This window comes from Schistocerca nitens, chromosome 1 (assembly GCF_023898315.1).
Source record: "Schistocerca nitens isolate TAMUIC-IGC-003100 chromosome 1, iqSchNite1.1, whole genome shotgun sequence".
In the NCBI taxonomy this organism is placed as follows: domain Eukaryota; kingdom Metazoa; phylum Arthropoda; class Insecta; order Orthoptera; family Acrididae; genus Schistocerca; species Schistocerca nitens.
In genome coordinates, this window is record NC_064614.1 from 1,126,288,599 (window position 1) to 1,126,303,861 (window position 15,263).

The 15,263-nt window shown below is 44.1% G+C and overlaps 1 protein-coding gene across 1 annotated transcript in view; it reads left to right on the forward strand.

Annotated features, from left to right (window-relative positions):
• Window positions 1–15,263, forward strand: part of LOC126199327 (putative phospholipase B-like 2) — a 182,636-nt gene that overhangs the window by 32,545 nt on the left and 134,828 nt on the right. The window lies entirely within an intron of this gene.

Below are 15,263 nucleotides of genomic sequence, written 5' to 3' on the forward strand. Positions count from 1 at the left end.
ATCTAATTTGTCAATTTCTACAGCACCTCAAGGCGCGTTATTACATGCCAGTGGAATGAACTTGTAGACCATAAGTGAAAATGAAGTAGAATCAGTTCACCTATCAGCCTGTCAATGTCCAAGTCAAACTATAATTTTCAAATCGTACAGAGGAACTTTCACCGTTTCTAGCACTATCTGTGAAACAGTTCATCGTGTTCTTCTCCTGGAATCTGGAAGATCCGCTGTAATGAAGTGATGCGGGAGCGAATTTGGAAAGTACACTACTGCCCATTAAAATTGCTACACCAAGAAGAAATGCAGATGATAAACGGGTGGACAAATATATTATATTAGAACTGACATGTGATGACGTTTTCACGCAATTTGGGTGCATAGATCCTGAGAAATCAGTACCCAGAACAACCATCTCTGGCTTTAATAACGGCCTTGATACGCCTGGGCATTGAGTCAAACACAGCTTGGATGGCGTGTACAGGTACAGCTGCCCATGCAGCTTCAACACGATACCACAGTTCGTCAAGAGTAGTGACTGGCGGATTGTGACGAGTCAGTTGCTCGGCCACCATTTACCAGACGTTTTCATTTGGTGAGAGATCTGCAGAATGTGCTGGCCAGGGCAGCAGTCGAACATTTTCTGTATCCAGAAAGGCCCGTACAGGACCTGCAACATGCGGTTGTGCATTATCCTGCTGAAATGTAGGGTTTCGCAGGGATCGAATGAAGGGTAGAGCCACAGGTCGTAACACATCTGAAATGTAACGTCCACTGTTCGAAGTGCCGTCAATGCGAACAGGAGGTGACCGAGACGTGTAACCAATGGCACCCCATACCATCACGCCGGGTGATACGCCAGTATGCCGATGACGAATACACGCTTCCAACGTGAGTTCACCGCGATGTCGCCAAACACGGATGCGACCATCATGATGCTGTAAACAGAACCTGGATTCATCTGAAAAAATGACGTTTTGCCATTCGTGCACCCAGGTTCGTTGTTGAGTACACCATCGCAGGCGCTCCTGTCTGTGATGCAGAGTCAAGGGTAACCGCAGCCGTGGTCTCTGAGCTGATAGTCCATGCTGCTGCAAACGTCGTCGAACTGTTCGTGCAGATGGTTGTTGTCTCGCAAACGTCCCCATCTGTTGACTCAGGGATCGAGACGCGGCTGCACGATCCGTTACAGCCAGGCGGATAAGATGCCTGTCATCTCGACTGCTAGTGATACGAGGCCGTTGGGATCCTGCACGACATTCCGTATTACCCTCCGGAACCCACCGATTCCATATTCTGCTAACAGTCATTGGATCTCGACCAACGCGAGCAACAATGTCGCGATACGATAAACCGAAATCGAGATAGGCTACAATCCGACCTTTATCAAAGTCGGAAACGTGATGGTACGCATTTCTCCTCCTCACACGAGGTATCATAACAACGTTTTACCAGGCAACGCCGGTCAACTGCTGTTTGTGTATGAGAAATCGGTTGGAAACTTTCCTCATGTCAGCACGTTGAAGGTGTCCCCACCGGCGCCAGCCTTGTGTGAATGCTCTGAAAAGCTAATCATTTGCATATCACAGCATCTTCTTCCTGTCGGTTAAATTTAGAGTGTGTTGCACGTCATCTTCGTGGTGTAGCAATTTTAATGGCCAGTAGTGTATTTTCTTTTGGTTGAGGCAACTGTGGGTTCTCGATGACACATTGGATAATTTAATGAATTAACTAGACGAAATACTTTTTTAGGCTTGTTTCACAAACGAGGCTAAAAAAGTACTTAGTTAAGTTAATGAAGGCGAGCTGAAAAGTAAAACCTCATAATTTGTGTGAACTTTTAAATCTGCTTAAATAAAACGTAACGTGTATCCACAGGACATGTGGCCTGTAATTGAAGAAGTGTCATGATGATCTTTCCATTGGCAAAAGATTCCGGAATAGTCCTCCATTCGGATCTCCGGGAGGGGACTGCCAAGGGGGAGGTTACCATGAGAAAAAGATTGAATAATCAACGAAAGGATAACGTTCTACGAGTTGGGGCGTGGAATGTCAGAAGCTTGAACGTGGTAGGGAAACTAGAAAATCTGAAAAGGGAAATACAAAGGCTCAATCTAGATATAGTAGGGGTCAGTGAAGTGAAGTGGAAGGAAGACAAGGATTTCTGGTCAGATGAGTATCGGGTAATATCAACAGCAGCAGAAAATGGTATAACAGGTGTAGGATTCGTTATGAATATGAAGGTAGGGCAGAGGGTGTGTTACTGTGAACAGTTCAGTGACCGGGTTGTTCTAATCAGAATCGACAGCAGACCAACACCGACAACGATAGTTCAGGTATACATGCCGACGTCGCAAGCTGAAGATCAACAGATAGAGAAAGTGTATGAGGATATTGAAAGGGTTATGCAGTATGTAAAGGGGGACGAAAATCTAATAGTCATGGGCGACTGGATTGCAGTTGTAGGGGAAGGAGTAGAAGAAAAGGTTACAGGAGAATATGGGCTTGGGACAAGGAATGAAAGAGGAGAAAGACTAACTCAGTTCTGTAACAAGTTTCAGCTAGTAATAGCGAATACCCTGTTCAAGAATCACAAGAGGAGGAGGTATACTTGGAAAAGGCCGGGAGATACGGGAAGATTTCAATTAGATTACATCATGGTCAGACAGAGATTCCGAAATCAGATATTGGATTGTAAGGCGTACCCAGGAGCAGATATAGACTCAGATCACAATGTAGTAGTGATGAAGAGTAGGCTGAAGTTCAAGACATTAGTCACGAAGAATCAATACGCAAAGAAGTGGGATACGGAAGTACTAAGGAATGACGAGATACGTTTGAAGTTCTCTAACGCTATAGATACAGCAATAAGGAATAGCGCAGTAGGCAGTACAGTTGAAGAGGAATGGACATCTCTAAAAAGGGCCATCACAGAAGTTGGGAAGGAAAACATAGGTACAAAGAAGGTAGCTGCGAAGAAACCATGGGTAACAGAAGAAATACTTCAGTTGATTGATGAAAGGAGGAAGTACAAACATGTTCCGGGAAAATCAGGAATACAGAAATACAAGTCGCTGAGGAATGAAATAAATAGGAAGTGCAGGGAAGCTATGACGAAATGGCTGCAGGAAAAATGTGAAGACATCGAAATAGATATGATTGTCGGAAGGACAGACTCAGCATACAGGAAAGTCAAAACAACCTTTGGTGGCATTAAAAGCAACGGTGGTAACATTAAGAGTGCAACGGGAATTCCACTGTTAAATGCAGAGGAGAGAGTAGATAGGTGGAAAGAATACATTGAAAGCCTCTATGAGGGTGAAGATTTGGCGGATGTGATAGAAGAAGAAACAGGAGTCGATTTAGAAGAGATAAGGGATCCAGTATTAGAATCGGAATTTAAAAGAGCTTTGGAGGACTTACGGTCAAATAAGGCAGAAGGGATAGATAACATTCCATCAGAATTTCTAAAATCATTGGGGGAAGTGGCAACAAAACGACTATTCACGTTGGTGTGTAGAATATATGAGTCTGGCGACATACCATCTGACTTTCGGAAAAGCATCATCCACACAATTCCGAAGACGGCAAGAGCTGACAAGTGCGAGAATTATCGCACAATCAGCTTAACAGCTCATGCATCGAAGCTGCTTACAAGAATAATATACAGAAGAATGGAAAAGAAAATTGAGAATGCGCTAGGTGACGATCAGTTTGGCTTTAGGAAAAGTAAAGGGACGAGAGAGGCAATTCTGACGTTACGGCTAATAATGGAAGCAAGGCTAAAGAAAAATCAAGACACTTTCATAGGTTTTGTCGACCTGGAAAAAGCGTTCGACAATATAAAATGGTGCAAGCTGTTCGAGATTCTGAAAAAAGTAGGGGTAAGCTATAGGGAGAGACGGGTCATATACAATATGTACAACAACCAAGAGGGAATAATAAGAGTGGACGATCAAGAACGAAGTGCTCGTATTAAGAAGGGTGTAAGACAAGGCTGTAGCCTTTCGCCCCTACTCTTCAATCTGTACATCGAGGAAGCAATGATGGAAATAAAAGAAAGGTTCAGGAATGGAATTAAAATACAAGGTGAAAGGATATCAATGATACGATTCGCTGATGACATTGCTATCTTGAGTGAAAGTGAAGAAGAATTAAATGATCTACTGAACGGAATGAACAGTCTAATGAGTACACAGTATGGTTTGAGAGTAAATCGGAGAAAGACGAAGGTAATGAGAAGTAGTAGAAATGAGAACAGCGAGAAACTTAACATCAGGATTGATGGTCACGAAGTCAATGAAGTTAAGGAATTCTGCTACCTAGGCAGTAAAATAACCAATGACGGACGGAGCAAGGAGGACATCAAAAGCAGACTCGCTATGGCAAAAAAAGGCATTTCTGGTCAAGAGAAGTCTACTAATATCAAATACCGGCCTTAATTTGAGGAAGAAATTTCTGAGGATGTACGTCTGGAGTACAGCATTGTATGGTAGTGAAACATGGACTGTGGGAAAACCGGAACAGAAGAGAATCGAAGAATTTGAGATGTGGTGCTATAGACGAATGTTGAAAATTAGTTGGACTGATAAGGTAAGGAATGAGGAGGTTCTACGCAGATTCGGAGAGGAAAGGAATATGTGGAAAACACTGATAAGGAGAAGGGACAGGATGATAGGACATCTGCTGAGACATGAGGGAATGACTTCCATGGTACTAGAGGGAGCTGTAGAGGGCAAAAACTGTAGAGGAAGACAGAGATTGGAATACGTCAAGCAAATAATTGAGGACGTAGGTTGCAAGTGCTACTCTGAGATGAAGAGGTTAGCACAGGAAAGGAATTCGTGGCGGGCCGCATCAAACCAAGCAGTAGACTGATGACAAAAAAAAATAAATAAATAAATAAATAAATAAAACAAGCGTTAACGTGCTACATCTTTATTCTTAATGTTTACATATCTGCAGACCACTGCTGCTAGAGGACTCTGAATTGTAGCGTGTAACATGACGATGTGTAACGTAACTACGTTGGTGCGTGAGAAACAGTGAGCTGTACTCGAATTTCGAATTCGAAGAGTTCGTCCAAACACAGAGTATGCTATCCTTGAGCATGACAATCCCAACCACACACGAGCGCTAAGACATCTGCAGCAATCCGACGTCTTGGATTCACTTTGATCGATTATCCTCCATACAGACCCGCTTGGCTCCATCCGATTTTCATTTGTTTCCAGACAAAGAATATCTTCTAGAATTTCCCTTAGTAATGAAGCGATGCAAGCGGAGGTGAGTTTGTGGTCCTCAAAATGGTTCAGATGGCTCTGAGCACTATGGGACTTAATTTCTGAGGTCATCAGTCCCCTAGAACTTAGAACTACTTAAACCTAACTAACCTCAGGACATCACACACATCCATGCTCGAGGCAGGATTGTAACCTGCGACCGTAGTGGTCGCGCGGTTCCAGACCTAAGCGCCTAGAACCGCTCGGTCACAAGGCCGGCGTTGTGGCTCTGTAAACAGAGAGAAATGTTCTGTAGTTGACAGTATAAACAAACTGGTCTGTGGGTAGGAGAAATGTTTGGCGCCAGGGTGACTGTGTTGAGAAATAAAGATGTAGACATGAAGAATAAACATACAGAATGTTAACAACGTTTGTTTTATTTAAAAAGCTTCAAGAGTTTTCACGTGAAAATTCAGAAGCATTATTTTTCAGCACGGCCTCTTTTGCTTCTTAATGTCACTTCCTTTCTTGTCGAAACACGAAATGGAGAGCACAAAGTACGAAGCCCTTTGACCGGCGCTCTTACACAGCTGTAATTCGACTCAGGCTAGGTGCAGATGACAGCCTGTTACGGGGCGCAGAGCTCGCCAGGTTATGCAAGCCGCGACGACTGCCATTAACAGGTGCGCGTGTCGAGTCATCTGCCGAAGTCGCTCTTGCTGCTACTACTGTCAGCAGTAGTTCTCTGACCTGTGCGTATCCAACACCACTTCTCTCAGTTAATGATCGCATCCAGAACTCTTGTTTCTTTGTCGTATAGAGGGTGCTGAGAAACAGTCTGAAAGGCTTGCAAGGGTGTTGTAGGGTACGTTACGCTGAGGAATAATTGTTGAGAAAAAATTCGATACGTTGCGCCGTTTCTGAACTAATAACCGTTGAAGTCAACCAATCAGGTCGTTGCGCGCGCAAATTCAAGCGGTCCGCCAGATACGAGGGTGAGTCAAATGAAAACCTTAAATTTTTTTAAAAATAATTATTTATTGTGCAGAAGTGTTACAAAGCTGTACTACTTGCCAACATAATCTCCCCCACGCTCAATGCAAGTCCTCCAGCGCTTACAAAGTGCATTAATTCCTTTAGAAAAAAAATTCTTTTGGTAGTCTGCGCAACCACTCATGCACCGTGTGGCGTACCTCTTCATCAGAACGGAACTTCTTTCCTCCCATTGCGTCTCTGAGTGGTCCAAACATATGGAAATCACTTGGTGCAAGGTGTGGGTTGCTCGCTGTCTTCGTTTCTGGTTTGTGGAAGTGAACCCAGGTTTCGTCGCCAGTAACGATTCTTGGAAGGCAGCCATAACCTTCTCGTTCAAAGCGCCGAAGAAGTTATTCACAAGCATCAACACGTTGTTCTCTCATTTCAGGAGTCAGCTGCCGTGGCACCCATTCACAAGCATCAACACGTTGTTCTCTCATTTCAGGAGTCAGCTGCCGTGGCACCCATCTTGCAGACACTTTGTGAAATTGGAGCACATCATGCACAATGTGGTGTGCTGATCCGTGACTAATCTGTAAACATGCTGCAATGTCATTCAGTGTCACTCGGCGGTTTTCCTTCACTATGGCTTCAAATGCTGCAATGTTCTGTGGAGTCACAAATCGTTGTACCTGACCTGGACGAGGAGCATCTTCCACTGAAGTCACACCATTTGCGAACTTCCCACTCCATTCGTAGACTTGCTGCTGTGACAAACATGCATCACCGTACTGAACCTTCATTCGTCGATGAATTTCAATAGGTTTCACACCTTCACTACGCAAAAACCGAGAAACAGAACGCTGTTTTTCCCTGGTGCAAGTCGCAAGTGGGGCGGCCATCTTCATACAGATACTGCGACGGTATGTGTGCATCTGCACTATGCTGCCACCTACAGGCCATTCTGCACGCTGTTTGTAGCACTTACGGGATAACGGCGCGAAATTTCGATTTGTTGTTACAAATTGAAGGTTTTCATTTGACTCACCCTCGTACAATTAGTATCAGTTATTGTCATAGCTTAGATGATAGCGAGACGGCCTTTGAGTTAGGCTCTATTTTTACTACAGTCAAGCCTCTATCTTTTGTCTCGCTCTCTTATTCGGTTTAAGGGAACCAAACGAAGAACACGTCTGCCGACACGGTCTCTCGCTGACCGCCCGAATTGGCGCGCGCAATGGCCTGATCAGCTAACTTCAATGCTAATTAACTTGGGAAGGGCACAAAGTATGGTTTTTTTTTCTTAACACAGCCTACCATGCAACAACATTACAAGCTTTTCAGGCGGTTACTTGTCACCCTGTACGCACGTAGACGTACTGGCGTGTTTTCCACCTCTTGCTCGATAAGGGGATTGAGTTGAACAGCGGTGCAGTGTTTGATTACAAAACTGGACTGAACGACAGGGTGTTCCGAAAGTAACAACCTTATTGGAAAGTGACTGTAGTAGCAGTTAAAAGCAGCCGCCACTTTGTTATTCATGATGACAGTAGAACTCTGTCAGCAAAGGACTGAGAACAATTGAATTGACTGGGTCGTATCTGGAAAAGAGCTTACAAAACAAACATCAATAAAAGTAAAACACGAGTAATGAAATGTAGTCAAATTAAAGCAGGTGACTCTGAGCCAATTATATCAGTGAATAACAAATTACACGTAGTACATAAGTTTTGATATTTTGGGCAGTAAAATAAGAAATGATGGCCGCGGCAGTCGCCATATAATGCAGACTGGCTATAGTAGGAAATACATTTAATAAAAAAGCGATTTATCAGCGCAGAATATAAAGTTACGAGTTAGGGACTGTTTTCTGAAAGCATTCTTCCGGAATGTAGCTTTGCACGAAGGTGAAATGTGGAGCGTAAACAGTTCAGACAAGAAGAGATGAAACACTTTTAAAATGTGCTACTACAGAAGATCGAATAACTAGTGAGGAGGTTCTAAATAGAACTGGGGAAGACAGAAATTTATGGCACAACCTGACTAATAGAAGCTATCGTTTAATATGACACATTCTGAGACATCAAGGATCACCATTTTAGGACTGGAGGGAAATATGGAGGTAAAAATTACCGCGGGAGACTGAGGGAGGAATATACACTGAAGCGCCAAAGACACTGGCGTAGGCATGCGTATCCAAATACAGAGATATGTAAAAAACTAGAATACTGTGCTGCGGTCGGCAACGCCTATACAAGACAAGTATCTGTCACAGTTGTTAGATCGGTTGCTGCTGCTTCGATGGCAGGCTATCGAGATTTGAGTGAGTCTGAACGTGGTGTAATAGCCGGCACACGAGCGATGGGACACATCATCTCCGAGGCAGCTTTGAAGTGGGGATTTTCCCGTACGACCACTTCAAGAGTGTGCCGTGAATATCAGGAGTCCGGTAAACGTCAGATCTTTGACATCGCTGCGGCCGGAAAAAGATCTTTCAAGAACGAGACCGACGACGACTGAAGAGAATCGTTCAGCGTGACAGAAGTGCAACGCTTCCGCAAATAGCTGCAGATTTCAATGCTGGGCCGTCAACAAGTATCAGCGTGCGAACCACTCAACGAAACATCTTCGATATGGGCATTCGGGGCCGGCCCTTGACAACAAAGCTTTATGCCTCGCCTGGGCCTGTCAACACCGACATTGGACTGTTGATGACTGGAAACAAGTTGTCTGGTCGGACGAGTCTCGTTTCAAATTGTATCGAGCGGATGAACATGTAAGATTAAGGACGCAAACTCATAAATCCGTTGACTCTGCACATCAGCAGGGGACTGTGAAAGCTGGTGTGGGACGTGTGCAGTGTGAGTGATATGGGACCCCTGATACATCTAGATACGACACTGACAGGTGATGTGTACGTAAGCGTCTTGCCTGATCGCATGAAACCATGTGCATTCCGACGGATTTGGGCAATTCCAGCAAGACGATGCGACACCCTACACGCCCAGAATTGCTACAGAGTGGCTCCAGGAACACTCTTCTGAGTTAAAACACTTGCGCTGGCCACCAAACTCCGCAGATATGAACGTCATTGAGCATATATGGGTGTCTTGCAACACGCCGTTCAGAAGTTATGGACAGCCCTGCAGGCTTAATGGTGTCGATTCGCTCCAGGACTACTTCAGGCGTTATTCGAGTCCATGCCACATGGTGTTGCGGCACTTCTGGGTGCCGTATACGATATTAGGTAGGTGTGCCAGTTTATTTGTATCTTCAGTGTAGACGAGACATGAACAGCGACACACGTTGAGTAATCAGTGTTGGGGCTAGTTACCGGTATGATACAGCATTAGTGAAAAAGGGGCCACATTGCAGGTTGATTTGTGCAGTATCCGGATTGTGAAGCATTACAGTGTGACAGTGGCCCAATATTGGTCTATGCGGAGAGTGACAGTACGCACACTCGTCGTCAATGTTCCGATTGATCATGTCTGACCACCTCAAGGGAGGATCACCATGATAAGCTTGATGCACACTGAAAAACTTCCACATCTGCACATGCCATACGGGGATAGCTAAGGGAAGCCCTGCTACGTTCTGCATATACCGTACCATTGGTTGCGACCTAGCAGCAGCCGGACTGGGAAAATACCGTCCCACGCACAGGCTGTCATCATCACAACACAAACGGTTTCGTTTGGAGTTGTGCCGTGACCTGGAAGCATGGACTGCTGATTAATGGCGTCGTATTATGTTCAGCGATGAACTGCCATCCCGCGCGGTCCTAGATGAAACTCAAATCAGTTCAGAAAGGCAAGCCTTCCGGTCCACATGATATACCGATAAGGTTCCTTTCAGAGTATGCAGACACAATAGCGCCTTTCTTAGCAATCATATACAACTGCTCACTTGACGAAAGGTCTGTTCCTAAAGACTGGAAAGTAGCACAGGTCACTCCAATATTTAAAAAAGGAAATAGGAGTAACCCATTGAATAACAGACCCATATCACTGACCTCAATTTGCATTAGGATTTTGGAGCATATACTGTACTCGAACATTATGAATCACCTTGAAGAAAATGACTTATTGATACATAACCAACACTGATTCTTGTGCAACACAGCTAGCTCTTTATTCCCATGAAATAATGAGTGCTGTCAAGGGATCTCAGATCGATTTCATATTCCTAGATTTCCAGAAGGCGACAATCAGATTGGGTGCATATGGAGTATCGTCTCAGTTGTGTGACTGGATTCGTGATTTCCTCTCAGAGGTCACAGTTCGTACGATAGATGGTAAATCATCGAATAGAACAGAAGTGATATCTGGCGTTCCGCAAGGTAGTGTCATAGGCCCTCTGCTGTTCCTGAGTTACACAAATGATCTAGGTGATAATCTGAGCAGTCGTCTTCGATTGTTTGCAGATGACGCTGTAATTTACCGTCTAGTAAAATAATCATCAGGCGATCAGTTCCAATTACAAAATGATCTAGAGAGAATTTCTGTATGGTGCGAAAAGTGGTAGTTGACACCAAACAAAAGTGCGAGGTCATCCACATGGGTCTAAAAGAAATCCGATAAATTTTGGGTATACAATAAATCGCACAAATCTAAGGGCTATCAGTTAGACTAAATACATAGGAATTACAATTACGAGCAACTTAAATTGGTAAGACCACATAGATAATACTGTGGGGAAGGCGAAACAAAGACTGCGCTTTGTTGGCAGAACACTTAGAAGATGCGACAAACCCACTAAAGAGACAGCTTACACTACACTTGTCCGTCCTCTGTTGGAATATTGCTGCGCGGTGTGGGCTCCATACCAGGTAGGATTGACGGGACATCGAAAAAGTGCAAAGAAGGGCAGCTCGTTTCGTGTTATCGCTCAATAGAGGTGAGAGTGTCACTGATATGATAAGCGAGTTGGGGTGGCAGTCACTGAAACAAAGGCGGTTTTCTTTGCGGCGAGATCTATTTACGAAATTTCAGTCACCAACTTTCTCTTCCGAATGCGAAAATATTTTGTTCATACCCACCTACGTAGGGAGAAATGATCATCATAATAAAATAAGAGAAGTCAGAGCTCGAACGGAAAGATTTGGGTGTTCCTTTCTCCCACGCGCCATTCGAGAGTGGAATGGTAGAGAAGTAGTATGAAAATGGTTCGATGAACCCTCTGCCAGGCACTTAAGTGTGAATTACAGAGTAACCATGTAAATGTAGATGATGGTCACTATGATGACTGCCTGCGGAAGCGTTCCATTCTTCCACTTGCAATGTTTCGGAGAGATACATCATTATTACTCCTGTGGGAAAATGGTTCAAACGGCTCTGAGCACTATGGGACTCAACTTCTGAGGTCATCAGTCCCCTAGAACTTAGAACTACTTAGACCTAACTAACCTAAGGACATCACACACATCCATGCCCGAGGTAGGATTCGAACCTGCGACCGTAGCGGTCTCGCTGTTCCAGACTGTAGCGCCTAGAACCGCTTGGCCACTCCTGTGGGAGACAATGGGATGTGACTTCAGGTAAGAGCTGACAGTGACACAGGGACTCTGAGGCGGTAGACATCATGCGCCCTCACGTATTACTTCTCATATGACAGTATCGAGGTGCCATTTTTCAACAAGACAATGCTCGTCCACACATGGTGAACGCTCTGCGTGACGCTGAGGTAATCCTGTGACCAGCAAGGTCCCGACATCTGTCCCCAATAATATATGTGTGGGGCCGTCTCGGACATCAGCTGTGTTCTAGTGCCAGTGTCCAGATATCAAGGACCAATCGCAACTACTGTGCGCCATCTTGCCTTGGGAGACGATAAAACGGCTTTTACACCCTTTCCAAACGAAACAGTGCGTGCATCCAGGCTAGAGGGCTGCAACCTCAGTCTGGTAAGTTGGCTCATCCTGCCAAGTTATTTTGTAAATTTGACTCGATATTGTAATCAGTGAAATGTCAACACAGACCTTCTCAACCCGTGAAGTTTCATTTCCTTTCCTCCTCTCCATCTGTGTGCTTCACTTTCTTTTGTCAGGCGGTATAGATAGCTTCAAGATTGTTCAAAAATGGTTCAAATGGCTCTAAGCACTATGGGACTGTGGAGGTCATCGGTGCCCTATACTTAGAACTACTTAAACCTAACTAACCTAAGGGCATCACACCCACCCATGCTCGAGGCAGGATTCGAACCTGCAACCGTAGCAGCAGCACAGTTCCGGACTGAAGCGCCTAGAACCGCTCGGTCACATCGGACGGCTCAGGATTGTTGCCAAACCACAGAAGGCTACGCCTGTGTTCAAGGCACTGCATCCAGTGCAAAATTATAGCTTCCGGGATATCTTATGATTAAATTCCGACAGGCATCATATGAACGGTAAAACCAATCCTTGTCTGATGTTTGACTTTTACCATTGTTACCCTCTCAGCGTGAATTCAGAGCTACTGATTATTATAGCCCTCAAGTTTTATACCATTATTCGGTAACATCTACTCACACGGAAGAAGCAAATTGCAGAACCTTTGTTCGACAAATTCCTGAATGTTACATGATCGTTTGGGCCTTTAATAATAGAGGAGACAGAAGATACAAAGAAGATAAGCACGTTACGTCATCGGTTAGCTTAGTAAGCGGGAGAGCTTCACACAGATACTCACTGAAACTCTATAACAGACAGGCGTTTTGCGTCACACATGCAGTTACAAGGACGCACTTTCCAGGAAGAGTTAGCCAACGCAGTATGACGTCCTGCCACATACATCACGCGAAATGACAGACGGTAAAATCAGAGAAAATCAGTATCATACAAACGCTTACCGAAAGCCGTTCTCTCCACACCAATCGCACAACGTAAGGTGGTTTTGTGGAGTATAGATGTAGATGTATGTGTGCAGTTTTCCATTTTCTAGACTATAGAATAAGCATTTTAATCAATTGCAATGTTTAGGCTTATGAAAACTATTGTCTCGCAGAATACGGCTCTGTTCGCCATGTCCATCTCTAATGAATGCAGGTATTGTATTCTTATATTGTTTCGACGTGTTCTTTACGGTTACACGGTCTTGTACATTATGGCTTCTTTGTATTCGCGAATACGTTAATGAAGTGTACAGGCTCGAAGGTGACTGCGATGCGGTATTTGCTAATGGCTCATGGCTAATTTACTGTCTGAAAATCCTGCTGTGATACGAAAACTATTTGTTCTACGAGATTGCTACAGCACCGTGAATAAAAGGTAATCACCTGGATGGAATGGTCCTGTGTAGACGCAGTTTGATACATATACTAGGAGGACCGGAAAGTAAATGTTTCTGCACATGTCGGTGTTAGTCATTTATCAGCTCATTGTGTACTTAAAAATCGTGCGTAAGACGTTTAAAGTTAGAATGATTTGTTTACTCGTAAAGAATTATATCTTTCTTTTTGCATGGGCAACCAGATACCAGAAGAGATAATATCCGGCCTCGTATGCTATTTTAAGTTTCACGGAGTTAGTAACATAACATCCGCTACCAATAACGTTTGGTATGTTTATCAAAGATCATAAATGCAAAGGTGGTTTTCTTAGTTCAGACCTGATAATTTTCATTTTTCCGACTCGTATCGTTCAGCACGACCAAAAACTTCAAATGGTTCAAATGGCTCTAAGCACATCTGAGGTCATCAGTACCCTAGACGTAGAAATACTTAAACCTAACTAACCTAAGGACTTCATACACATCGATGCCCGAGGCAGGATTCGAACCTGCGACCGTAGCAGCAGCGCTGTTCCGGACTGAAGAGCCTAGTACCGCTCCGCCACAGCAGCAGGCCCAAAAACTTCAGATAGTGACATTTTAAGGGCAGAAATGGGAGCAAATTCGTGTTAGGCAATCGAGGAATCGTCAATCAATCTTAATTAGCTTTGGTCTACCATCCAAGAGCGTTTGCAGCGAATTGGTAAGGAAAAACAAAGCAATCGGTCCATCACATGCAACTTACTGGTTCAGCGGCACAACGCAGATCACTGGAGATGGAAAATTGGGTCCGGTATGATAATTCAGAGCGTGAAAGGCAGTGGCTCTCTCCGAAATGAATTGCCACGAAGCCAGATTTTCACTCTAGAAAGGCGCTTTTGTGTGTTTGGGGGAGTATTCGTGAAGTTGTTCATTTTGAAGTGCTCAAACCTGGACAGAATGAGAATGAAGACCTGTACTGTGAGCAACTGGATAGTGTAAATCAATCTTTAGTTGAAAAGTGCTCAGCGAGTGTCAACGGGAAAAGACGTTATTCTGCAACAAGATAATGCAAGACCGCAGTGCGCAAGACGAGCCCTGGAAAAAATTTATGAATTGGGGTGGGAGTTATTGCCTCACCCACAGTGCTAGGCTTCGGAACCTTCGGATTTCCATTCATTCCGATCGCTACAGCATTTTCTCAGTGGCAAAAAATGTTAAACTTTGGATGAGGCCCAAAGTACCATCTCCAGAAATTTTCCTCAAATACGAATTGATTTTTATCGATGTGGCATTGAAAACTTGCACATCAGGGGTGATTGCAACACTTATTAACAAGAAAAACTAATCAAAAATTTATCCGTTTCAATTTAATGTATATAAAAAACATTACTTTCCGGTACTGCTAATACAGAAGCACACGGGATAACGCAGGAGACATCACCCTGTCATGCAGTACCGCCCCTATCCTTAATAATGACCTCAATTCAGCGAGGAAGAGAGAGAATACGAATTTCTTCATGTTTCTCATATCCAGCTGAAGCCACTCGTTGATGATTAGATACACTAAAGCTACCAAATTGCGGCGATGTTGATTGTCACGTTTCCACCGCTGTTCCAAACAGTCCCAGACAGTTTGCATGGGATTAAGATCGGCTGATTTAGTGGATAGGTCAAGATGCTATAGGGCATCTGAGTATTCGGCAAACCAGGAATGTTTTTGTGCAGCTCTGTGGCCACGACTGTCGTATACTTGGAGACGGGAATGTCCACAACTTATTCAACAACACATGATTTTCGAGAACGTTAAAATGAAAGTGCTGGTTGATGTTTGCAGTAACATGAA